Below are 25,283 nucleotides of genomic sequence, written 5' to 3'. Positions count from 1 at the left end.
CTGTTATAGAGTGTTTTCTCATTTACCGTTGTTTGTTTTCGGCTTGTTTCCTCTGAGTCTAAAAGAAATAATTCGGACTGAAAGTTTGTGGTGTCCTCCTTTCATATGAATCAACATTTCAGCCTACATAATTGCACCATCATATTGTTATGCTTTCATTCAACACCAGTGTCTTGTTCTGATTCTGATGTCGCCCTTCTGTGAGTAGTTTGACAGGTGTCTGGGGCCTTTCAGGTCAGCTTCCCAGGTCAGTTAGGGTTGCCATGTGTCTGGTTTTCGACCGGAACACGGTTGAAAAGGGATCCGGGTGGCTCCAGTCAGCACCACTGACCGGGTCATTAAAAGTCTGGTTGGCGCGGGGCTGGCTGGCTCCCTATGTGGCTCCGCATGGCTCCTGGGAAGTGGTAACATGTCCCTCAGCTCCTAGGCATAGGTGTGGCCAGGGGTCTCCATGCACTGTCCCCGCCCCGACCACCAGCTGGGAACCGGGAACCGTTGCGAATGGGAGCTGTGGGGGCACCGCCTGAGGGTGGAGGCAGTGCACAGAGTTGCTTAGCCGCCCCTACCCCTAGAAGCCAAGGGACATGTTGCTGCTTCCAGGGAGCTGCTTGAGGTAAGTGCCATCCAGAGCCCGCAACCCGAACCCCCTCCTGCACCTCAACCCTCTGCCCCAGCCTTGAGCCCCTTCCATACCTAAACTCCCTCCTGGAGCCTACACCCCAAACCCCCTCCTGCATCCCATCCCCTGCCCCAGCCCTGAGCCCCCTCCTACACTCCGAACTCCTCAGCCCCAGCCCAACCCCAGAGCCTGCACCCCCCAGCCAGAGCCCTCCCCCTCCCCCCCCACCCCAATCCCCTGCCCCAGCCTGGAGCCCCCTCCACCCCAAACCCCTCATTTCTGGACCCACCCTGGAGCCCACACCCCCAGCCAGATCCCTCACCCCTTCCCATACCTCAACCCCCTGCCCCAGCCTGATGAAAATGAGCAAGTTACTGACGGTGGGGGAAAGTGAGCACAGAGGGAAGGGGGATGCAATGAGTGTGTGGGGGGTGAAGCCTTAGGGAAGAGGCAGGGCAAGGGTGTTCGGTTTTGTGCCATTAGAAAGTTGGCAACCCTGTAATCCCAGTGGAGGAGAAATCAAAGTTGTAGAGTCTGGGTATATTCTAAATGTAACTTGCTTTATTTACACACATACATCAGTCCTGGAACAAGGTGTTCAAACAGCATGCAAGGCAATCCCTTCTTTCAGGAATCTCAGCTCAACACCAGTGTTGGACTCCCAGAGAAAAACTCTGCCTCAGGAACTAATCAGAGACCAAGGCAGAGAACAAACTCTCCTGCTCCTCACACAGCTCCTCCTACATAGAATCTTGAATAACCAAAAAGTAATATCAACAGCATGTCTTCCAAGTCTAAAAATATGTTCACATGCTAAGAACTTGAAACTCTCTGTGTAACATCAGGACTTGGTGCTGCTTGCCTAACAATATTTTTGCTGCTTGTGCTGCTTTTGCTAGCGGTGTGGTGGCTGAGTGGTTAAAGTGTTTGATTATAATAATCAAGGTTGTGGGTTTGAGTGTTGTATGATTTCACACTAAAAATCACCTATAGTTTACCACACTGCACAATGGGTACCTGAACCATTGGGTTAGGGCAGTCAAAGGTGGTCAGACTTAATGCTGGGTACAGCATTCCCTTGTGCACTATTGGCTGTGAAACTGATGTCCTTAACTGTGTCAGCCAGATGAGCCATTAGCTTTGGGGAACTTTGATGCTATTACTGCTTCTTTTGCTGTTGTAACTGCAACTGATTGCAGGCAAACAAACAACAACCAACAATAAAATAACATCAAAGGCCTATGAGAAATATATGATGCTTTATGTATTTGCCTGACCTGCTCTCTGGAGCTGGACAAAAGAAGGTAGTGAATGGTATTAAGAACTACATTGTCATGACCCACAGGTCTCAAGCATGTAGCTTTAGGGTTTATAGGAGCAGCCATACTCCAGCTCTCTATTTGGTAGCCTGCTGATGCTGGCTCACCTAGTACCCATGAAGCCCAGCTTCAGTTTGAGGCTCTGCCCCTCCAGTCTAATTGGTTGTCTCCTGACTCTGACCCCCTGGTATCCTGACCTGGCCTGACTTGTGGTTCTTTTCTACAGTTTGTCTCCTGCTTCTATCCTGCTAGTATGCTGACTCCTGACTGTGACTCTGACTACTAGGTCTGGCTGCTCACAACCTGGTTGTGATATACACGAGCTACATCATTTCACTAATGAAGAATCTTTGTAGTGCTACTGTGTATGTCCAGAATTAGCCATATTCAGTGAATTTTCAATATCCCTGTTCTCTTGAGGTATGTCATGTGTAAGTGAATTTAATCAGTGTATCATCAGTGCTGTGTATAATAATGGTGCTTTTCCTTTCTATGTATGATATATTGGCATCATTGTCTGATTAAAATAAAACAGAGGACTCAGAGAAATGGCTCTAAGCCACTCTCTACTGTAACTGTTTCCACATCAGATGGAGATCCTTTTCCACAAAGTACTGTATGTATCCTGATTTTAGAGCTAGGCAAGGTAGGAATATCAAACTGGCAGATAATCCAGCAGGCTGTAATGGACATGTAATTTACTACTGACTGCTAATTCATATGTATGGTACTTTGAAGACCTCTTCTTCCCTTACATGAGACTGTATGATCTTTCATAGATTTTTAAATCTCCCTGCCATAATTTGACTCTATCTAGGATGCAGTTCATTTTGGCTGGAATAAGACAAGTAACAAAATGCTCAGTATATCTCTTTGAAAACATGTTTCCTAAATGTAGTGTACACTTAGCTTCTTTTCTATTCACCTTAAGTAAAGAAGCTGGCATATGATGCATACTGCAGATGGACCAGCAAAATACACACATCTAGTGCTCAGATGTTTCAGCTTGACTGCCAACTAGCCAGCAGCTTTCATTGTGTTGGAAGATTCGTCCACAGGTGTCCCACACACAGGAGAGTAGTCTCTTGGCACTAATTTTTCATAACTGTCTCCATGCTTGGTCTGCAGCCACTACTCTAGTTTCCTTGTCCCTTTTATCTCACTGACTACAAGATTTTCCACCTTTATCGTCGCTAAGATGACCCAATATGGTACCACAACACTGAATGGCTTAATATAGCTCTTCCAAGTAATTCAGTTGTTTCTTCTCTATGTCTCAGGGTGTACTCACCGCTTGCAGCACCTCCTGCTGGTCATCCTGGGGATTAGTACTGCCAGCTTACACTCTCCCTCTAGTGATGTCTTTCCCCAACCTTTCTGACTCTGCAGCCCCGCTCACTCCCAGATCTGCAGTTTCCTCTTCATGGCTTGGCTCTCCAGCCAGGTCACTAAAGTCCTCCCCTTCCAGGGACTGCTGTATGTCTGGTGTCTCCAATGCCTTTTGCCATTCTCCAGTGGCTGGTAGGGGAACCCAGGCCCGCCTGCTACACTCCAGCTCAGGGACCCTATAACAAGCAGCCATAGTCCCTGTGCAGTCCTACGCCTTGCTGCTGTTTCTGTGGGCTTCTTCCTATATCACTGTCCCCCAACCTCTCTGGGTTTGCCAGTGTCCAACTCCCTCCACACAGGGAATGACTGCAGCCTACCTCCTTGCAGCCTTTCCCAGCAGCAGCCCTTAAACACTCCTCCCCGTTCCCAGGGAGTGACTTTCCTATTTCAGCAACAGCCACCCTTATCTGTAGCCAGCTACCTGACCTTATACAGGCCCTGCCAATTCCTGTACAGGTGACCCTGTGCCTCTAAGTAGGCCTTTCTTTCTAGCCTCCAATCTGCTAGGTTAATTAGCCCATCTGGCCTCCGTTTACCAGTTCTACTCCTGTGTGGCATGGACACTCCATCACACTCTACAATAATTCTTCGTTCTTTAACTGTACAATCAGTGAATTTGGAGGATTAAGGTCATTGGTGGTTTTCAAAAATATCACTGGTTTTCTCAGGCTGGGCCATCAGCGCTGACATTTTCAAAGATTCCAAGGCCAGAATGGACCTGTGATCGTCTAATCTGACCTCTTGTATAACAGAAGCCATATAACTTCCCCAAAATAATTCCTGCTTGAACTACAGCATATCTTTCTTTAAAAAAGAATCCAATCTTGATTTAAAAATTGGCAGTGATGGAGAATCCACTACAACCTTTGGTAAATTATCCCACTGGTTAATTACCCTCACTGTAACTAGATAAATTCATGGAGGATAGGTCCATCAATGGCTATTAGCCAGGATGGGCAGGGATGGTGTCCCTAGCCTCTGTTTGCCAGAAGCTGGGAAGGGCAACAGGGGATGGATCACTTGATGATTACTTGTTCTGTTCATTCCCTCTGAAGCACCTGGCATTGGCCATTGTTGGAAGACAGGATAGTGGGCTAGATGGACCTTTAGTCTGACCCAGTATGGCCATTCTTACGTTATTTCTACTTGTTTCCTTTTGCTTCCTTTATCAATTTTCTACAGTTCCTAGCTTCTGATTTATAAGCATTTTACTGATTTTAAGTGCATTTTATTTTATTGACAATCGCTGGACACAGTTGAAATCATCTCCAGTTGCAGCAAGGGTTAGAGTAATCTCTATCATACCTATCTAACTCAGGTTTGGCTTGATGTTACACAATCTGCCTTTCCTGTGAGTCAGACAGTTTTTTTTGCTCAATGTAATACATACAATATTAATGAGGCATCAGTTGTAACCTAAGTTCCCTCTAAGCTGCGCAGCTGCCTATTAAGCCCCGTGCAGGAGTTCAGGGCTGTGGGGGGAGAGATGCCTCTCCCCCCACATGGACTTGCTGCACTGGGGAGAGGCACCCCTCCCCGCCAGCCCCAGGAGGGATCTGCCGCAGCCGGGGGAGAGGTGCCTCTCCCCGCACCCCAGCCCAGGTGCTGCAGCAGGGAGAGAGAGTTGGGGGGGAGTCCTCTCTCCCCACCATAGCCCCCGGGCAGCCTGAACCCTAAACCCCTCATCCCTGGCCCTGCCCCAGAGCCTGCACCCCCAGCCAGAACCCTCACCCCCCTTGTACCCTAACCATCTGCCCCAGCCCTGAGCCCTCATTCCCAGCCCCACCCTGGAGCCCTCACCCACCCACCCCATACCCCAATTCTCTGCCCCAGCCTTAAGCCCCCCTCCCACACTCCAAATCCCTTGGCCCCACCCCACCACATGAATTTTTTTATGTCCACCAATATGGAGGTGATGTGACACGTCACCTCCATATTGGTGCACATAACAAAATTCATTCCGCACATGCATGGGAAAAATTAGAGGGAACACTGAATTCATAACTCCTTGAAGCTGTGTTGAGTTTTACAACTAAAGCAGGATTATAATCCCCATTTAATAATTGAGTTTGTCTCCAAATTTGGCACAATAACTCATCAGATGCTGACTGAATTTTCTTTGTAACTTAAGAAAAATATTTACCAACTCTAGCAGAGAAAACGTGTAAAAATACTCCTTTTTTGATTTGTTGCCCATTTTCCTCACATATCTTTGAGTTTCTCTAGCTAAACAATCACAGTCTGCACAGACTTTGCACACTTACCTAAACTCTAAGAACATTTTGGCCATAGGACACTTTTTGAACTTTTAAAACTATAAACACTGTTATCTCCCTTATCCATCATAACCTAATCAAGTTTTGCCAAGATTCGCAAATGAAACTGCTCAGCTCTATTAGCTACTTCTGTTTTCTGTGAAAAATGCAGTTTCCATTTTTCATGATAATTTTGTATTCCTAGAAGCTTAATGACCAGCTCTGTTCCCCACTCATCAGTGGAGAACGGTATGTGTATGTGTACTGGCGTATTATATTTAGCTGCATGTTGGTTATTCAGGATGAGGGAGAAGATATCTGTGCTGTAGGTAGTGGAAAGGAGGTGGTTGAGTAGTGAAATGATGAGAAGAGTATAGATGGCATGTTAAATATATTAAAAGCTTATTCCTTTGCTTTTTATGTTTTGCGTTGGCCAGACAGCCTTAAATCAAAGCTAGCAAAAAAAAAGTGTGCAAAGTATACTACAACTTTTCTTTTGTTGAAATGATATGCTCTTTGTCCTAGTCACATTTCTTGGAGTAAAGATTGACAAATATTACAGGAGGCTGTGCTGGAATCATTTTTCAATCCCTTTTCTCCTCGCTGAGAGAAAAATAATTCATTTTATATTATTCTAGTCCCTTTTCTACTTTTGCCAGTGCATAGTCTCTTAATCAGGGATATATTTTAGTGAATCAATAATATGGAACACAACCATTATGTACAGATAGAAGCTGTCTTGTGAGTCATGCAGTAAAAAAATTCTAAAATACAAGCATAGTCTGTTACTGATATAATCCTCAGTCAATTTGAAACATGTTTTTTCAGCAGCTACATCTTTGTTAAAGCTGGGTATTTAATTGTGATGTATCCCATTGCAAGCTGTGTTTTACGTTTTATGCTACATTGTAGTATGTTTTCTGTCACATCATGTCTTGTTCCCTTCCTTCATCTTAGCTGACATGGTGGCATTACCTGGTGTAATGCAGCATGCTAACGCACACATCAAAGGAATAATGATTCACTCCATCTTTAGAGTGACTTTTTAAGGTCCGACTTGACAAAGCCCTGGCTGAGATGATGTAGTTGGCGTTGGTCCGTCTTTGAGCAGGGGGTTGGACTAGATGACCTCATGAGGTCTCTTCCAACCTTAATCTTCTATGATTCTATGATTTCAGCTCAGATACCTGCTGTCACTAAGGGGTGAGAATCCATTCTGATGTGGAAAGTGAAACTGTATTAATGGAGGAAACTGATAAACTTGGTTCTCAAGACTGTTTAACTTATTTGCTGTTTCTGTTGTAAGCTAAAAAAGAACAATCAGTCCAATGATCATTTTCATCCTGGACTCTGATAATTTGTTTCTGTAAAAATAAATGAAAATGAGTGATAGTTATAGAAACATCCAATTGTTTCTGCTTGGGTTTTATTTGAACTTGGACTGGAATAAATGCAAGTCAAGAATTACTAACTTTGCTCTGATTTTGAAGAATGGGCTTTTTTTTCTTTTTTGCTTAATTTTTCATTTAATTTTTTTAAATTAAAAATTCTATTGAGATTGTATAATTAAATGACTATTTTAATTCTTTCCCCAGTTTAGCAATTTATCTAAGACAGTAACATTTTGCACAAAAAAAAAGAATAGGTTGCCACTGTATAGTGTGGCTACAGCCCTGCTGAGCTTGGGAGGCACTTCCAGTAAAGCCCTTCCCTATGTCGACCATAGAAGAGAATTCCCAAAACAGTTAGAAATTGACTACCTTTTTCCAGTGAAACAATGGCATTAATATTCTGTACTATTAAAATTCGGCTACCTTTGCGTATTTATTTGGAATTTCACCCAAAGAAGACAAAACGCAGAGATAGAATGTGATTTCTAACTGTGTGTGGACAGCAGAGACACTGTGTGAACACCTTAGATAGTGCTTCTCCTTTTCCTTCTAACTGGAATCAGTTTCCTTTAAGGTCTCTTGTTGGAGACTAGGCTTCTTTTGGTCTATCGGCTGGTGTTCTGCTGTCTAATACAGAATCCAGAGAAGCACTATCAGCTTCCACCATTGCTGCACTTGCACAGATACAGACAGACATCATCTTCCTCTCCAAATGCAAACAGATGGACATCATACCAAATGGACTGAAGGTAAAAAATCCATTGCAATCAACATACTACACTGACTATGGTGAGAGACTGTGCTACACACTCTCAAAGAAACTGAGGAACCACCTGATCAGCATCCTGTACAGAAGAAGATCAAGAATGAGCTCTCAAAACTGGAGACTCTCATACAATACCAACCTTCCACACAAACTTCCACGTGGCTGGACTTTACAAAAATGAGACAAGCCATTTACAATGCACACTTCACTTCTCTACAGAGGAAAAAGGACAGTAAGCTATCTAAACTCCTACCTGCCACAGGGGGCTACAACAGTGGTACCCTCAACTCATCTAACAACATTGTCAATCTTTCCAACCACACACACAGCCCAGCAGAAGAGTCTGTCCTATCTCAGGGACTCTTTCTGTCCCACCATCCCCACGAACACGATACAGTTCTGCAGTGATCTGGAAGCCTACTTTCATCATCTCTGACTCAAGGAATATTTTCAACGCACCACTGAACAGAGCACTGACCCACAGAAACCCTCCTACCAACACTACAAGAAGAAGAACTCTGCGTGGACTCCTCCTGACGGTTGAAATGACAGACTACACCTCTACATAGAGTGCTTCCGCAGACGTGCACAGGCTGAAATTGTGGACAAACAACATCACTTGTCCCATAACCTCAGCCGTACGGAACGCAATGCCATCCACAGCCTCAGAAACAACTCTGACCTTATCAAAGGGGCTGACAAAGGAGGTGCTGTAGTCATAATGAACAGGTCAGATTATGAACAGGAGGCTGCCAGGCAACTCTCCAAGACCACATTCTACAGGCCACTATCCTCTGATCCCACTGAGGAATACCAAAAGAAACTACACCATCTTCTCAAGAAATTCCCAGCTACAGTACGGGAACAAATCTACATGGACACACCCCCAGAACCCCGACCAGGGGTATTCTATCTGCTACCCAAGATCCATAAACCCGGAAACCCTGGACGCTCCATCATCTCAGGCATTGGCATTCTTACAGCAGTATTATCTGGCTATTTGGACTCTCTCCTCAGACCCTACGCTACCAGCACTCCCAGCTATCTTCGAGTCACCACCGACTTCCTGAGGAAACTACAATGCATTGGTGTTCTTCCTGAAAACACCATCCTGGCCACCATGGATGTAGAAGCACTTTACACCAATATTCCACATGAGGATGGACTACAAGCTGTCAGGAACAGTATCCCTGATGAGGCCACAGCACGCCTGGTGGCTGAGCTTTGTGACTTTGTCCTCACCCACAACCACTTCAGATTTGGGGACAACTTATACCTTCAGTGGCACTGCTATGGGTACCCGCATGGCCCCACAGTATGCCAACATTTTTATGGCTGACTTAGAACAACGTTTCCTTAGCTCTCGTCCCCTAGTGCCCCTCATCTACTTGTGCTACATTGATGACATCTTCATCATATGGACCCACGGAAAGGAGACCCTTGAAGAATTCCACCTGGACTTCAACAATTTCCACCCCACCATCAACCTCAGCCTGGACCAGTCCACACAAGAGATCCACTTCCTGGACACTACAGTGCAAATAAGTGATGGTCACATAAACACCACTCTATACCGGAAATCTACTGACCGCTATACGTACCTACATGCCTCCAGCTTCCATCCAAGACACATCACACGATCCACTGTCTACAGCCAAGCCCTAAGATACAACCGAATTTGCTCCAACCCCTCAGACAGAGACAAACACCTACAAGATCGTTATCAAGCATTCTTAAAACTACAATACCCACCTGGGGAAGTGAGGAAACAGATTGACAGATCAAGACGGGTACCCAGAAATCACCTACTACAGGACAGGCCCAACAAGGACAATAACAGAACACCACTGGCCATCACATACAGCCCCTATCTAAAACCTCTCCAGCGCATTATCCACGATCTACAACCTATCCTGGAAAATGATCCCTCACTCTCACAGACCTTGGGAGGCAGGCCAGTCCTCGCTTACAGATAACCCCCCAACCTGAAGCAAATACTCACCAGCAACTACACACCACACCACAGAAACACAAACCCAGGAACCAATCCCTGTAGCAAACCTCGTTGCCTACTCTGTCCCCATATCTACTCTGGCGACACCATCAGAGGACCCAACCACATCAGCCACACCATCAAGGGCTCATTCACCTGCACATCTACTAATGTTATATATGCCATCATGTGCCAGCAATGCCCCTCTGCCATGTACATTGGCCAAACCGGACAGTCCCTCCGCAAAAGAATAAATGGACACAAATCGGACATCAGGAATGGTAACATACAAAAGCCAATTAGTGAACACTTCAATCTCCCTGGTCATTCTATTACAGATTTAAGTCATTATCATTGAACAAAAAAACTTCAGAAACAGACTTCAAAGAGAAACAGCAGAACTAAAATTCATTTTCAAATTTAACACCATTAATCTGGGCTTGAATAGGGACTGGGAGTGGCTGGCTCAATTACAGAAGCAGCTTTTCCTCTCCTGGAATTGACACCTCCTCATCTATTATTGGGAGTGGACTACATCCACCCTGATTGAATTGGCCCTGTCAACACTGGTTCTCCACTTGCAAAGTAACTCCCTGCTCTCCATGTGTCAGTATATAATGCCTGCATCTGTAACTTTCACTCTATGCATCTGAAGAAGTGAGGTTTTTACCCACAAAAGCTTATGCCCAAATAAATCTGTTAGTCTTTAAGGTGCCACCAGACTCCTTGTTACCATTGCTGGGAGTGTCTCTTGGAAATGCTGAACTTCTGTCTCAGGCTTCACTCTCCCTAGGTTTGTTCAACGATGAGTCCACTGCACTGGCAAATCCAGTTTCACTTATTAAAAATAATCTAAACTGTGTAGCACACATTGTCACCTGCAAGATAGCTGCAGCTAGTTAGATAACTTTACCTAGCTGGTGCTCAAAGTATGAACTGGGTTTTCACTTCCTGAATTCAGACTCTTCGAATGGTGCCAAGGGATTTCAATAAGCTTTGTTTCATCAGTGTTCAGAACCAGAGGTAAAGTATCAGTAAGGTAACAAAAATGAAGAAACAAAAACAAAAGAGAAGGGAGCAGAAAAAATTATTCTGAGATCTCTCTAATGGATTTATCTCCCAACACACATGAGAGGTAGCAACTGGGAAACAATTGAGCTTATTTTCTAACTAGCCAGCAAGTAGACAGATTTATCCTTGTAGTAGAAGGAGGTGGTCACCAACAGTTACTTCACAAAGAGAGAGGGAGACTTTTCCATGTTGTTAGCATTAATTATAATCGACCTGTGTAACAGACTCAGTGCTTGAGCTTGAATCATAATTTTCACCCCTCTCCCCATGCTTTTGAATCAGATTCTCTTCTCCACTGCTGGATGGAAAATTATTTTTGCATTGGTATTAGATAGGCACACGTAGTACCAGCTGCTGCAAGGTCCATCGTTAGTAGTTCTACAGTATCTCTAGGTCCTGATCTTTTAACCCAGGGGTGGCCAACCTGTGGCTCCAGAACCACATGCGTCTCTTCAGACGTTAATATGCGGCTCCTTGTATAGGCATCGACTCCGGGGCTGGAGCTACAGACACCAACTTTCCAACTGTAGGTACGTATAACTTTCCAATGTGCCAGGGGGTGCTCACTGCTCAACCCCTGGCTGTGCCACAGGTCCTGCTCCCTCTACACCCCTTCCCACCCTCCCCTGAGTCTGCCATGCCCTTGTTGCTCCCCTTCCCTCCCCCCAGCCTCCTGCACGCTACAAAACAGCTGATTGGGAGGTGTGGGACAGGAGGGGGAGGCGCTGATTGGCGGGGCTGCTGGTGGGCGGAAGGCACTGGGAGCAGGGGGAGTTGATGGGGGGCTGCTGATGTATTACTGTGGCTCTTTGGCAATGTACATTGGTAAATTCTGGCTCCTTCTCAGGCTCAGGTTGGCCACCCCTGTTTTAACCATTAGTTAAGTGGAGGAGGAAGGGGCAGTGGGCCTGTGATGGAATGAAAACCTATCACAGGTTGGAAAAGGGTTAATTACCTAATTACAGCACTGGTGCAAAAGAGGTACTTAATCAGGTGCTTCTCAGCCGGAAGGGCCGGACAGCGAGGCATAAGGGGATAACTTAATGGACACCTTGACCTCATGAAAGGGCAGGAGAGTCCAGGCTGAAAGGGAGAACCATAGGAAGCAGAGGAGCCTGAGCTAGAGTGTGAAAGAGAGCAGACACCTCAGACAGACTCATGCTGAGGGGCTAGTGCTCAACGGGAGGGGCGGGGGGAAGAAGACTCCAGAGTAGCCGATGAAGGAGATTAAAGACAGAGCTCAGAGAAGGGTAGATTTGTTGAGAGACTCTGATTACTAGTTTTGAGCTTTTGTTGCCCTGAAAGAGGTTGGACTCTAGGCCTGGCCTTCACTTACATCTTAAATTGACATAGCTGTGGCTCTAAGGCTAGGTCTACACTACCCGCCTGAATCGGCGGGTAGAAATCGACCTCTTGGGGATCGATTTATCGCGTCCCGTTGGGACGCGACAATCGATCCCCGAATCGACGCTCTTACTCCACCAGCGGAGGTGGGAGTAAGCGCCGTTGACAGAAAGCCGCAGAAGTCGATTTTGCCGCCGTCCTCACAGCGGGGTAAGTCGGCTGCGATACGTCGAATTCAGCTACGCTATTCACGTAGCTGAATTTGCGTATCTTAAATCGACTCCCCCCTGTAGTGTAGATGTACCCTAAGGGGAGTGAAAAATCCACACCCCTGAGTGCCATAACTATCAGGGCCGGCTCTGGCTTTTTGGCCGCCCCAAGCAAAAACAAAAAAACCGGGGCGGCCAGAACGGCAAAGCAAAGCAAAAAAAAAAAAAACTTGCGGCGCGGCCAGAGCACGGGTGCAGGGGGACCGGCTGGGGAGGGGGAGAGAGCGGGCGGGAGAGAGAGAGAAGGGGGCAGCCAGGGCTACAGCGGGGCGCTGCCACACGGCCCCTCCCGCTGCACTGCCGCCTGCCGCGAGGGCTCCGCTCCGGTCAGCGGGGAGGGAAGGAAGAGGACTGCCCTGCAAGGCGCTCTGGTTCTCCGCGCCGCCACCCCCTACAGGGCGGCCGGAGCGGAATAAATAAATAAATAAATAAATAAATAAAGCGGCCATGCCACCCTAGGATTGAGCAGAATGCCGCCCCAAGCACCAGCTTGCTCAGCTGGTGCCTGGAGCCGGCCCTGATAACTATGCTGACCTAATCCCTGTTGTAGATGTAGCTAGATCAACATAATAATACTTCCATCTTCCCAGCTACTGTTGCTTGGAAAGATGGAGTTCCTACAGCAATAGAAAAACCCTTTCCATTGCTGTAGTCTGTGTTGACACTACAGGTTTACAGTGATATGTCTATGGCACTGTAGCTATGACATTCTATTCCCCATAGTATAGATATGGCCTGAAACACATCTCCGCTGCAGGGCTGAATTGCACACAGACACAGACTACTTGCAGGTGGTGCTAGAGACACTGATTCCTGCAACATCACACCCCAATGCAAGGTGGAGCTCTAATGGTGTTCAAGCAAACTATGGGCCCAATTCTGAAAATAGTCAAGTATGTGTGTTAATCTCACTTGCAAGAGTAGCCCGTAGCCCCATATATTAAACACAATGCTGATGAACAGAAGGTGTTATTCTGAGAGGCTGTTTTCTCCAACTTAGGTTTGGTTGATGACTCCATCTGACCTAGCTCTTATGAAAATAGAAGCATTAAATTAATAATAACAATAAAGTATCTTAGGTGTATATTGTGCCATCCCTGCCTAGTGATTTACAGAAATGAGACAGATTTTCAGACTGTTCCATGAACAAATTTGCAAAAAAGTGCATGCATTTGAATGCTTTAAATGAGTATTTCAGAATAGCAGCCGTGTTAGTCTGTATCCGCAAAAAGAACAGGAGTACTTGTGGCACCTTAGAGACTAACAAATTTATTAGAGCATAAGCTTTCGTGGACTACAGCCCACTTCTTCGGATGCATATATACTTTAAATGAGTATGTATTTACTGCAAATACTTGTTCAATTGATGGTGTAGGTGGGTAATTGTCAATTGCACATCCACCTGACTAAATATATTTGCAATTTAGCCAAGCAAATTCAACTGCATTTCACATTAATATTTGCTTGTCTAATAGTTTGGAAATCTCACCTTTTAGGTACAAGAAACATTTCAGCTGTCACTGAAATGCAGCTACTTTTGGGATAACACAATTCACATCAACATTACAAAACAGAGTAGGATAGGAAGCAATGGCCTGTCCAATGGCTATGGAGAGCTTTCTTTTCTGAAATTTTCCATGTTTTAATTATGTATGACATATCCGGGAGTGAGATTTGTTTGTAGCCTATGGCAATGAGTTGGTAAGATGAGACATAGCTGAGATACAAAACAAAAATGTGTCAGCATATCAAATTACACAGATACTGGTAGTTATTTTAGCTTAGATGTGTATGCTAGTTCAGAGAGGTAGGTTTGGTGTAATGAACTTAAATAGTTGTCCACTGACTTTAGACAGCAACACCATGTTTAAAAATAACAATGAAGAAAGAGCTGGGATAAGGATAAAATCTGGTCTCGTAGAATTGCTACAAAAAGTAGTGAAATATATAAAACAAATTTCCTTGTCTTAAGCTGTCCTCTGCACAAAGCTAACACAATGCCATGAAATGCTACACTACTGATTACACTGTAGTGAATCTCAAAAAGCCAGAAATCTTAGAACTTTCCTTCTCATTCAATAACAAAATGAGCCCATTGTGGTTTTAAGCTGCTGTTAATGTGTTTTCATTTTTCACACCCTTTTCCCTCTTTTGGAAGAGCTTCTCTCCAACCAGACGGCTAACTGCAGAATTTGGAAAAACTCTTTACTCACACAATCCCCAACCCCTTTATAAAAATTAATTGGTTAATTTCCTGATATGGTTTTACCAACTGTTTGTTGTTGTGATGTGTTGGTGGTTCTTTTTCTACCCGATACCTTATTAGAAAAGTTGCCTTTCTCACAGCCAGAGACAATCTGAAATGGCTGCCAGCAGAGTTGTGAGATATTTTTAACACCACAACGCTGGAAGTGGTTAAGCCAGTGGGAAATCTTTAACATTCCTACTCTGTCAGTTTGGGTGCTAGCCTCACTCCTCCTGAGGTGTGAGGTTTCCGAATATTAAGATACCCACCTTACCAATAACCCAATTCCTTCTATCACCACTAATACTCAGAGGACTTAATATTTTCCCCACACGCTCTTCAAGGGTTCACATTGCTGTGATCTTTGTCTATTGAGGGCTGCATGGAACTCACATCAGAACCCATCAGTGCCTCTGCTTAGTTCAGCCGACCGCACTGCAAAGTAATGCAAGATGATCCCTCCCATCAGGGGCTGTGCAGGCCTCCTCTGAAATACTCCCAGTCCCTGCCTGAGTGGTGCTCCTATTTTAGGGGTTATGCAATCCAACAGATCATATCAAAATGAAATTCTCTGAGGACTGTTTCATTTTTAATGTAGTCAGCATTCCAATCCACTCAATACACAAGAAACAATCCGGTTAGATTAACAAGGCAAAGGATTAGGGTAGGTATCATAGTTCTTAGAATACACATGAAGTGTGATTACCAACCTGAAGTCATGTCTGTGCATAATCTGCATGTTTTACAGTTTCTGCTTTCATTGGTACTTCTGTCTGGAGTACCCTAAACTGTGTCTTTTCACATTCAGTGTTGCTTTCAGGAGACCTGCTTAAAGTTTACATAGTCTGTTCTTTTAGTAAGAGTCCTTGGAATCCATGGGGTGACACTAATAACTTCCTCCTTATTGCCTCAGTTTTGTAGCTTTTTCTAATTAGGCTCCACCTTTGCAGAATCTTCTCCAGGTTGACATTCCTCTTTCATTTTTAAATGTAAATTGGGAAAACTCATCATTACTGCTGATTTTATTTTTTTTTTACATTTCTAAAGTGCTTCACCTCTTTTTCAAATGCAGTGTATGTTATGGAGATATACCTATCTCCTAGAACTGGAAGGGACCCCAAAAGGTCATTGAGTCCAGCCCCCTGCCTTCACTAACAGGACCAAGTACTGATTTTGCCCCAGATCCCTAAGTGGCCTCCTCAAGGATTGAACTCACCACCCTGGGTTTAGCAGGCCAATGCTCAATTGCATTGTATTGCTTTTAATGGTTATGTGAAAAGTTCACAAGTATTACAGGAACTATCACCACTTTCTATTTCAGTAACTGACTGTGCTTTACGTTAATCTATTCTCTACTGTGCACAACACTGAGGGTTTGAATTTATCTTTTCCTCTGTCTTCATCTTACACAGTATTAACCCACTTCCAGCTCATTCATAGTGAAAATCTATACTGAAGTACTATATTCTGTTCTGTTCTGCTGAGGTTTTTGTACTGCGCTCATCATCACAGTATCTGAGCACCTTCCAGTGGGGCATTAAGCAATGTGACTAACATCTGTCACATGTTTGTTCTGTCCCTAAGTCCCCAGGGAACGAAATGTGTGCAGTGGAATGTTTTATGTATATAATTAACATGTCTGTGTACATATTTGTTAGAGAAGGCAAGGTCAAAGAAACGCACCTTGCACTTAGAGCAGAAGATGGTGAGGTTTGTGGTGGTCCTTTGTTCCTTAGATACTGGACTTCATTCCACAGTTTTAGGCTGATCCCTGAGACAGATCCATCTCCTGCACAGACTAACTTTAGCTTTATGGTAGAAAGTCCCATTGTGCCAGAAGAGCAAAGTAGTTGACCTGGAGCTTTATTAAATTTTTAGATACCTTGAATCCAGGCTGTTTGAGTGCCTTGAAGATCAGAACCAAGATTCTGAACTTGATTCAAAGTCAGTGTAGGGAGCGGAGGACAGGTTTGATGTGCTCACAGTCAGGGGCGTATTAATCTTTTGTGGGCCCCAGTGCCCAGACTGTGGCCCCACCCCACCTGCACCCTCCTCCAATGCCATGTCCCCTATCGGCCTCTTCCCCCACAAGGCCCCACCTGCCACTCACATGAGAGGGAGAAGGTGGAGAATAGGGTTACAATATTTTAAAAAAACAAAAAGAGGACACTCCACGGGGCCCCGGCCCTGCCCCAACTCTGCCCCTTCCCTGACCCAGCCCCACCCCAACTCCGCCCCTTCCCCAAAGTCCCCGCCCCAACTCCGTCCCCTCCCCCAATGATCCGCCCCCTGCTCCTCCCCCTCCCCTGCTTCCTGCGAATCAAATATTCGCGGGAAGCCTGAAACCGGCAGGCAGCAGGTAAGCTGGGGCAGGGGCTGGGGCGGTGGCAGTGGCGGGGGGGCATGAGGAGGCGCAGCCCAGTCTGGCCCCCCCGGCCGAGCGGCTCTGGCCCCGGCGACTCCAGCTCAGCTCGGCTCGCGCCCTGGTTCCGGCCGAGCGGCTCCGGCCCGGCCTGCCCCGGCCCTGGTGGCCCCGGCCCCGGCGACTCCAGCTCAGCTCGGGCCCCGGGGCACTGGCCTCAGCCGAGCGGTGCCGGCCGGCGGCCGAGCACCCCCAACCCCAGTCCCAGCGGCTCCGGCCCGGCTCAGCTCAGGCCCCGGTTTCGGCCGAGCAGCTCTGGCCCGGCCCTGGCCGAGCACCGCCGGCCCCAGCGGCTCCGGCTCCGGCCCCAGCGGCTCCAGCCTGTATCTAAGCCCCACAACCCCTCCCTATTTTCCCGGACATGCCCGGCTTTTTGGAATTTCCTCCTGGATGGGGATTTGAGGACCAAAAAGCCGGACATGTCTGGGAAAATCCGGACGTAAGGTAACCCTAGTGGAGAAGAGCGAGTGGTAGGGCCTTAGAGAAAAGAGGCTGAGTGGAGGCAGGGCTTTGGGGCGGAGTAGAGGCAGAGTGGGGGTCGGGGCCACAGTCCTGGTGCTGGGGCCATTGGCGCCATTGTAAACCCGGTACGGCTTACAGTAGCCAGCGTTACTGAAGAGACATGCTGCAGTATTATGTACTAGTTGGAGTTCCTTAAGTGTTGAAGACTTCATGCCTAGGTATATTGCATTGCTATAAACCAGCCAGAGGTAATAAAGACATGAATAACTGAAGCCAGGTCATTGTTCATCAGAATGGGATGGAGTCTCCTAGCTAACCTGAGATGATAGAAAGCATTACTCACGGATAGTGCTGTATGAGAGCTTACTGCCATGAGGAATCCAGAAGCATACCTAGCTATGAACTGAATTGACCAATTGTGGATGTGTACCTTCAAACAAAGCAGCCTGCACCATGACTGCAAACACTTCAACAAGTAGAATGAAATACCTGAATGGTTTAATTGTGCAAATTGCAATTCCCATTATTGTGGAACTCTGAGTAATATTTTCTCAGGAAAAAAATAATTCAATATATAAGTTCCACAGGATTAATCAAATGTATCTATTTTAACAGGAGGAACTGTGTTCATGGAGGAAGGTACTACTCAACAGGAGCAAGAGTGGCAGAATCTGGTCCTTAATTATGAAATCTAGCAAAGGAGCTAGGTGAGGTAAGAACAACTTTTAAGCATCGTGCTAAAACTGCAAGAATTTAGGAGTATGGTAAAATTTTGCTGTTAAAAATTCAAACAGTTGCAAATACTGTGTGTGCTTTACAATTGTTTTAAAAGACCTATGTATCTTTAAATTAATGTGAAATGAAAGAAAAATTGGGAAAGTATGGCAAGCATCAAAGCATTTGGCAAGCGGAGATGATCTCTCACTCTCTCTCTTTCTCTCTGAATTTATACTGTGGTCTGTATTCCACATAACAAATTCCAAAATGGAGCATGTTTTTGTCACAGGCATGTGGGATACAAAGACTATGCTTCTCCATAGCAGAGCTGGGAAAGTAGTTCTTGCTTACTCAGTCTATCTCATCCTTTGTGCCTCCAGGAGACACACACTATTTCACTCTTGTTCTCGTGTAGTCTTCCTCCTCTATTACTGTAAATGTCTTCTTGTGGTCTTATCCTGCTATGACTGAGCATTGCAAGATGTTTAATCTCTCCATGCGTAAGTCCATGAACCAATTAGCGCTCAGAGTAAATGATATGTTTAGTTTGCAGAGCACTGGGTTCAGACCCAGGTCAGCATGCTCAGAGCTTTCAGTCAATACGAAAAAAATATAGGCCTGAATTATCAGCCATATTGATTGGGAGAGAGGGTTTTTCATTGTCATTTCATTTTTAAACTTACTTCCTGCTGACACCATTGTCACTAACTTGGTATCACTGTTCACTGCAGAGTTTCTCAATAAAACAAAGGCTGGTTTTAAATAAGTACTTGAAATGTTTAAAAACCTGCATCTCCTATTGACTGTTTATTGAATGTTTTTTTCCTATACATATGTGCATATCTGTTTCTAAAGAACTTGAGTAACGTATTCAGTAGATGAATCTAGTCAGCTTCTATTTTCTCCTAAAGTAATTGCCGTACTTATTTGTAATTTTCTGTTGTTGACCAACCCTTTCCCCCAGGTGATAAGCTTCAAAGACATGTCTAACAAACAAAATTTGTTAAAAATAAATTAACTTTGTATACGCTATAAAAATTACTTGAAAGCTGGAAAAATAAAATAGGACATTTGAAGTATCAATTACTCTACGCCCAAATGGATGTAAATGGGAATCAATTAAATGTATTTAATTTGAAATATGACATTGTTGGCCAAAGTATGCCCTTGCTGACATCCAGTGAAGGCTGTGAGGCTATGCAAATTTACTGAGGGTAGTGTGTGTGTGTGTGTGTGTAGGTGTATCTATATCTATTTATACTGGTTGAAAAAAATTGAATTACTTTTCTCCAAAAATGTGTGTCCTTTTTTCCTCCCTGTTTCTGTTGAAACAATTTTTGATTCCTCCTCTCCCCCCCCCCTTTTTTTCTTTTTGATTGCTGTAATCTATGTTGTGCAGTATGCAAACAACTCACTTGGTCATAATTCTGCCTTCTCAATACCCAAATAATCCAATTGAAACCAATGTTAGGGTGGCAGAATGTGGCTCTGTACAAAGGGTGGGTCACATTCATCTCTGTTGCACTGGCGCAACCATATTGACTTGGAAAATGAGACTAGCCATAAGAATAAGTCATATGATGGATATTTGAACATGTAGTGGGATTAAAAGGTCAGCACTCTCTTTGTTAAAATCCTATGAATTCCCATTTGTTTTATATGATGATGTTTTACATTATACTGTTCATTATTTGTGAGCTCTCTCTCTCTCTCTCTCTCACTCACACACACACACACACATTACCTTGATATTTTCTTTTTTTCACATGCAATCTCAGTTTTATTGTTTGTTTATGACCACAGTTAAAACATGGCACAAATGTAAGTGAAGGGAGAATTTATCCCAGTACTTATGATATATAACTATTTTAATTTTTAAGTGTTAAAATCAGCAAACAGGACTCCATTTGCTACTATTATAACAGTGCAAATCCTAATTAGCTCCAGTGGCTTCACTGGAACTATGCCAGATTTACGTTGTTGTTTTCTTGTCTCATGATAATCATATCAGGCCATGGAGTTCAAGAATGAATTCGGCAATTCGTACTTGGGCCTCTGCAAGAGCTTGATACAAGGTGTCCAATCTGAAAAGCTTCCCTTTCCTTACAATATTACATTCAAAAGCATGGGGAAGTGTTAAAGCCTGCTCCTGACACATCTTGCAGAGTGGCTATATCTTGGTCTTATCTCTGTTGATTTTAATTCCTGCAGTGTGCCCCATTCATATTCTCACAATAGCGGATATTATTTTCTGAGATGCTTTGATATCAATCAAAGGCTGTTTCATCTTTTGACCATTTATTTCAGCTAATATTTTCCTTGATAGGGTGTCAATATAAGAACATAAGAAAGGCCGTACCGGGTCAGACCAAAGGTCCATCTAGCCCAGTATCCTGTCTACCGACAGTGGCCAATGCCAGGTGCCCCAGAGGGAGTGAACCTAACAGGCAATGATCAAGTGATCTCTCCCCTGCCATCCATCTCCCTCCTCTGACAGACAGAGGCTAGGGACCCCATTCCTTACCCGTCTTGGCTAATAGCCACTAATGGACTTAACCACCATGAATTTATCCAGTTCTCTCTTAAACTCTGTCATAGTCCTAGCCTTCACAACCTTATCCTCAATTGTTGTCATTCCAACCTGAGGGTTTCGATCTTCTGATTTGGCCAAGTCATCAGCTACATCACTCTTACATACACCACCATAGAATTCAATGAAAAGTCAGTTTATTTGTCCAATTTACTTATTACTTCAGATTTATACTGGTATATATGAGAGCACAATCTGACCTATAATTCCTGAAAGAAAACAATTGCACATAGCTGAAACATATTAATACGAAAACTGTTCCAATGTATGTGACAGTATGCTATTATTTATAATACTAGTGTTTTAATATTATGAGTATAATAAAGATCCACAAGGGGTGAAATCTTAGCCCCATTGAAGCACTGCAGTGACACCAGGATTTTACCTTAGGATGGGAAACTCTTTAAAAATCTGTGATATTTTATTATTACAGTGGTTAGTGTTGTTGTTGTTTGTTCAGACTGAGAGTGACTTATCTTTTGAATTTTCAGCCAGTGTACCCAAGGAAAATATTTCCTCTTTAAACTGCATGAAATATCTGGGAGCAGAAGTATTACACAGTATCTAAAATTAATTAATCTAATGTAATAATACCGGTCTGCCACAAGCTGCCAACATTTTACATAGAAGTTAAAATCCTCCATCGTGTGTCCCAAATCTGTGTAATATTGTTGATTGCAAATGTTTGCAATGGGGTATCTCCATTAAGAGAGAGAGAGAGAGGCTTACACATATATTTATTTGTTGCTTTTCATAGTTAACTTTAAAAACATGAGTAGTTCCCCTGGTTTCAGTGGATCTATAGAGGGACTTCAGTAATGCTTGGTTTCAATGGGACTATTCGTGTGCTTCAGATGAGGCACATATCTAAGTACTCTACTGAATCAGAAACTTACTTTGGACTAGACTTAGAAAGTGTCATCAGAAGACTGGCCAGATGTGATGTTTTCCTCATGTTACAGCCCCTGCCCTTGTTACTCCTTCCTTCAACTTAGCCCTGGTCTACACTACGAGTTTAGGTCAAATTTAGCAGCGTTAGATCGATTTAACCCTGCACCCGTCCACACGACGAAGCAATTTTTGTCGACTTAAAGGGCTCGTAAAATCGATTTCTGTACTCCTCCCCAACGAGGGGATTAGCGCTGAAATCGACATCACCGGGTCAAATTTGGGGTAGTGTGGATGCAATTCGACAGTATTGGCCTCCGGGAGCTGTCCCAGAGTGCTCCATTGTGACCGCTCTGGACAGCACTCTCAACTCAGATGCACTGACCAGGTAGACAGGAAAAGCCCCGCGAACTTTTGAATTTCATTTCCTGTTTGGCCAGTGTGGCAAGCTGATCAGCACAGGTGACCGTGCAGAGCTCATCAGCACAGGTGACCATGGAGTCCCAGAATCGCAAAAGAGCTCCAGCGTGGACCGAACAGGAGGTACTGGATCTGATCGCTGTATGGGGAGATGAATCTGTGCTATCAGAACTCCATTCCAAAAGACTAAATGCCAAAGTATTTGCAAAAATCTCCAAGGGCATGAAGGACAGAGGCTATAACAGGGACTCGCAGCAGTGCCGCGTGAAACTTAAGGAGCTCAGGCAAGCCTATCAAAAAAACAAAGAGGCAGACTGCCGCTCCGGGTCAGACCTGAGCTGCATGCAATTCTAGGGGGTGCCCCCACCACTACCCCCCCCGTTCGTGGATTCCTGCAAGGGGGGAGTCTCACGCAACAGGGATGAGGATTTTGGGGATGAGGAAGATGAGGAGGAGGAGGGTAGTGCACAGCAGGCAAGCGGAGAAACCATTTCCCCGACAGCCAGGAACTGTTTATCACCCTGTAGACAGTACCCTCCCAACCCTCCCAAGGCGGGCTCCCGGACCTTGAAGGTGGAGAAGGCACCTCTGGTGAGTGTACCTTTGTAAATATAAAACATGGTTTAAAAGCAAGAGTGTTTAATGATTAATTTTCCCTGAAGACTTGGGATGCATTCGCAGCTAGTAAAGCTACTGGGATGCATTCAAGCAACATCCGTTCTTTATCTCTCTGTGTTATCCTCAGGAGAGTGATATCATTCATGGTCACCTGGTTGAAATAGGGGAATTTTATTAAGGGGACATTCATTCCCACATGTTATGAAGGTTAAAGAAGCCAAAAGACTGTGGCTTACCATGGCTGCCTGCAAGCCAAATTCTGTTGCCCGGCCCTGCGTGTGTCTCTCACACCAAACCGGCAGGCCCTCAATACAAGAGGCAAAATGCGACCTTGTACCGAAAGCACATGTCCTATGTAATATTAACAGCGTGGCTCACCGTGAAAGAGTCTACCCACTGTTCTCTAAAATGTGTCTTTTTAAATACTACTCTCCCTTTTTTTCCTCCCACAGCTGCAAATGTTTCAACGCTCCCCTATCATCTCCGTCCCAGAGGCTAGTGCAGATAAGAAGGCGAAAAAAACACACTTGCGATGAAATGTTCTCTGAGCTCATGCAATTCTCACGCACTGAAAGAGCTCAGCAAAAGGCCTGGAGGCAGACAATGTCAGAGTACAGGAAAGCACAAAATGAACGCGAGGACAGGAGGGACGTGCGAGAGGACAGGTGGCGTAAGCAAGAGGAGAGGTGGTGGGAGCAAGATGATAGGTGGCGGCAGCGTGATGAGAGGAGGCAGGATGCAATGCTGAGGCTACTGGAGGATCAAACTGATATGCTCCGGCATATGGTTGAGCTGCAGGAAAGCCAGAAGGAGCACAGGCCGCCACTGCAGCCCCTGTGTAACCGACCACTCTCCTCCCCAAGTTCCATAGCCTCCTCACCCAGATGCCCAAGAACGCGGGGGGTGGGGGCCTCCGGGCACCCAACCACTCCACTCCAGAGGACTGCCCAAGCAACAGAAAGCTGGCACTCAATAAGTTTTGAAGTGCAGTGTGGCCTTGTCCTTCCCTCCTCCCGCACCCCACCTGGTGCTTCCCTCATCCCCGACCCCTCCCAGGCTACCTTGGCAGTTATCCCCCTATTTGTGTGACGAATTAATAAAGAATGCATGAATTTGAAACGACAATGACTTTATTGCCTCTGCAAGTGGTGATTGAAGGGGGGAGGTCGGTTGGGTTACAGGGAAGTAGAGTGAACCAAGGGGGTGGGTTTTCATCAAGGAGAAACAAACAAAACTTTCACACCGTAGCCTGGCCAGTCATGAAACTGGTTTTCAAAGCTTCTCTGATGCGCAGCACGCCCTGCTGTGCTCTTCTAATTGCCCTGGTGTCTGGCTCCGCATAACCAATGGCCAGGCAATTTGCCTCAACCTCCCACCCCGCCATAAACATCTCCCCCTTACTCTCACAGATATTGTGGAGCACACAGCAAGCAGTAATAACAATGGGAATATTGGTTTCGCTGAGGTCTAACTGAGTCAGTAAACTGCATCAGCGCGCTTTTAAACATCCAAATGCACATTCTACCACCATTCTGCACTTGATTAGCCTATAGTTGAACAGTTCCTGACTACTGTCCAGGGTGCCTGTGTATGCTTCATGAGCCATGGCATTACGGGTCTCCAAGGATAACTATAGGCATTTCAACATCCCCAGTGGTTATTTTCTGGTCTGGAAAGTAAGTCCCTTGCTGCAGCTGTTCAGACAGACCAGAGTTCCTGAAGATGCGAGCGTCATGTACCTTTCCTGGCCATCCCATGTTGATGTTGGTGAAATGTCCCTTGTGATCCACCTGTGCTTGCAGCACCATTGAAAAGTACCCCTTTCGGTTTATGTACTGGCTGCCAAGGTGGTCCGGTCCCAAGATAGGGATATGCGTTCTGTCTATCGCCCCACCACAGTTAGGGAATCCCATTGCAGCAAAGCCATCCACTATGACCTTCACATTTCCCAGAGTCACTACTCTTGATAGCAGCAGCTCAGTGATTGCGTTGGCTACTTGGATCACAGCAGCCCCCACAGTAGATTTGCCCACTCCAAATTGATTCCCAACTGACCGAGGGCTGTCTGGCATTGCAAGCTTCCACAGGGCTATCGCCACTCGCTTCTCAACTGTGAGGGCTGCTCTCATCTTGGTATTCTGGCGCTTCAGGGCAAGTTCCATGAAAGTGCCCTTACGCATGCCAAAGTTTCGCATCCACTGGCAATCATCCCACACCTGCAACACTATGCGGTCCCACCAGTCTGTGCTTGTTTCCCGGGCCCAGAATTGGTGTTTCACAGCATGAGCCTGCCCCATTGCCACCAGGATGTCCACATTGCTGGGGCCCGTACTTTGAGAGAAGTCTGTGTCCATGTCCTCATCACTCTTGTCACCACGCTGCCATCGCCTCCACACCTGCTTTTGCAGGTTCTGGTTCTGAACATACTGCAGGATAATGCGCAAGGTGTTTACAATGCTCATAACTGCCGTGGTGATCTGAGCAGGAGAGCAGAGTTGCAGCGGA

At 45.4% G+C, this 25,283-nt stretch overlaps 1 long non-coding RNA gene across 1 annotated transcript; it reads left to right on the top strand.

The window, feature by feature from the left end:
* The first annotated feature begins 984 nt into the window (after positions 1 to 984).
* On the top strand, positions 985 to 23,479 carry LOC135981355 (uncharacterized). Its single transcript, XR_010598342.1, has 3 exons — positions 985 to 2,358; positions 18,161 to 18,257; positions 23,231 to 23,479. It is a non-coding gene; the product is annotated as an uncharacterized LOC135981355 (long non-coding RNA).
* Positions 23,480 to 25,283: the final 1,804 nt, after the last annotated feature.

This window comes from Chrysemys picta, chromosome 2, assembly GCF_011386835.1.
Source record: "Chrysemys picta bellii isolate R12L10 chromosome 2, ASM1138683v2, whole genome shotgun sequence".
NCBI classification, from domain to species: Eukaryota; Metazoa; Chordata; order Testudines; family Emydidae; genus Chrysemys; species Chrysemys picta.
Note: the sequence above shows the minus strand (reverse complement) of the source record. Positions and strands in the feature narration are given on the sequence as shown.